Below are 2500 nucleotides of genomic sequence, written 5' to 3'. Positions count from 1 at the left end.
ATTCGGCTGTTGGGTCAGAATTTCACTTGAGACGTACAGGGGACCGGGACAGCGATGACGTTGCCCCCGGGGGGCAACGGTTTTCCGGAGGCGACATTCGAGGCACACCGTTGCGACTGTTTACCGTCGGTCGGAACGTGTACGTAACGGGGTACTTTCCTGTTTCCCGAGCCACGTTCGGCTGTAGGGTCAGGATTTCTCACGAGACGTACATGGGACCGGGCCAGCACCTTCGTGATGGCATAACGACGGGACATCCGAGGCAACGTTGGGAAAGGATGGGCGTACGAGAAAACGGGTGTTTTTCCTAAGAAAAACCAACCGTGTTCCGTACGCCCACCAGGAAGGACCCCTCCTCCCTACTATACCCGAGGGTTTTAGCCCCCATTGGGACCCCTGCCCTTCAGTTTGTGAAGGAGGGGTACACTGTTTTGAAACGCCGCCGTGGCAGCGTTTTTCTGCCATGAGACATGTTTTCGCTGCCATGGCACCGTTTCTTGACCATCATTAGCTAGTTTTGACCCGGTTTCCATGGCGTATGGGCCTTTTTTTCTCCCGGACCTCTCGTACCCGTTCACGTGTCCGTGTACGTGCGTGTCCACGTACCGCCCGTTCACGGGTCCGTGTACGTGTAACGGTCCGTGCACGTGCAGCCCGTTCACGGGTCCGTGTACGTGTGTGTGCGTCGTACGTGTTTTTGCCCAGTTTTCCATGGCGTGCGTCCGGTTCCGTCCACGACGGGCGTCGCCCACTTTTTTCCCGTGTCCACGTACCGCCCGTTCACGGGTCCGTGTACGTGTGTGTGCCTCGTACGTGGTTTTGCCCAGTTTTCCATGGCGCGCGTCCGGTTCCGTCCACGACGGGCGTCGGCCACTTTTTTCCCGTGTCCACGTACAGCCCGTTCACGGGTCCGTGTATGTGTGTGCCTCGTACGTGGTTTTGCCCAGGTTTCCATGTGCGCACGTCACGTTCCGTCCACGACGGGGGTCGGCCCCTTTTTCCCCGTGTCCACGTACAGCCCGTTCACGGGTCCGTGTACGTGTGTGTGCCTCGTACGTGGTTTTGCCCAGTTTTCCATGGCGCGCGTCCGGTTCCGTCCACGACGGGCGTCGGCCACTTTTTTCCCGTGTCCACGTACAGCCCGTTCACGGGTCCGTGTAACGGTCCGTGTACGTGCGTGTGCGTCGTACGTGGTTTTGCCCAGTTTTCCATGACGCGCGTCCGGTTCCGTCCACGACGGGCGTCGGCCACTTTTTTCCCGTGTCCACGTACCGCCCGTTCACGGGTCCGTGTACGTCTGTGTGCCTCGTACGTGTTTTTGCCCAGTTTTCCATGGCGCGCGTCCGGTTCCGTCCACGACGGGCGTCGGCCATTTTTTCCTCGTGTCCACGTACAGCCCGTTCTCGGGTCCGTGTACGTGTGTGTGCCTCGTACGTGGTTTTGCCCAGTTTTCCATGGCGCGCATCCACTTCCGTCCACGAGGGGCGTCGGCCACTTTTTTCCTGTGTCCCCGTGTACGAGTCTCTGTACGTGGTTTTGCCTAATTTTCCATGGTGCGCGTCCAGTTCCGTCCACCACTCTTGCCCGTGTCTCCTTTAACACTTTCTTTGTGATGACATCACATGTATGAATCAGCCAAGTATCTTGGTCACTTGCACAAATAGTTTTGAGTGTGCTCGCGACTGGCCTTATCGAGTGATTGCGTATGTCATACAAGGGACTTTACCATTTGTCTTGACCATGACTTACCCGTGTAGCCTGGGACGAAGGCATCCGCATGAATCGGTCAAGTATCTTGGTCACTTGGCACATATAGTTTTCAGTGTGCTCGCCACTGGTCTTATGGAGTGATTGCATATGTCATATAAGGGACTTCACCATATGTCTTGACCATGACTTAGCCGTGTAGCCTGTGATGACGGCATCCGCATGAATCGGCCAAGTATCTTGGTCATTTGTCACGTATAGTTTTGAGTGTTGTTTCCGCTGGCCTTATCGGGTGCTTGCGTATGTCTTACAAGGGACTTTGCCATTCCTTTTGACCATGACTTAGAGGTGCAGAATTTGGCTACCATTTTGGAACCTTAGTTGGTGAAGGAGAGTTGTGGGGGAGGGACGAATCCGTGCGACATGGGGCTGGATCTCAGTGGATCGTGGCAGCAAGGCCACTCTGCCACTTACAATGCCCCGTCGCGTATTTAAGTCGTCTGCAAAGGATTCAGCCCACCGCCCGTTGGGAAGGGAGCTTCGAGGCGGCCGGCCGCGGCACGTCGGCCGGACCGGCTTAGCCAATGGCACGGGCCCTTGGGGGCGCAAGCGCCCCTAACGTGGGTCGGGGCGGGCGGCGGGCGCAGGCGTCGCATGCTAGCTTGGATTCTGACTTAGAGGCGTTCAGTCATAATCCGGCACACGGTAGCTTCGCGCCACTGGCTTTTCAACCAAGCGCGATGACCAATTGTGTGAATCAACGGTTCCTCTCGTACTAGGTTGAATTACTATC

The sequence above is a fragment of the Aegilops tauschii genome, unplaced genomic scaffold (genome assembly GCF_002575655.3).
Source record: "Aegilops tauschii subsp. strangulata cultivar AL8/78 unplaced genomic scaffold, Aet v6.0 ptg000368l_obj, whole genome shotgun sequence".
In the NCBI taxonomy this organism is placed as follows: domain Eukaryota; kingdom Viridiplantae; phylum Streptophyta; class Magnoliopsida; order Poales; family Poaceae; genus Aegilops; species Aegilops tauschii.
The sequence above is the reverse complement of the archived record's forward strand: the minus strand, read 5'-3'. Positions refer to the sequence as shown.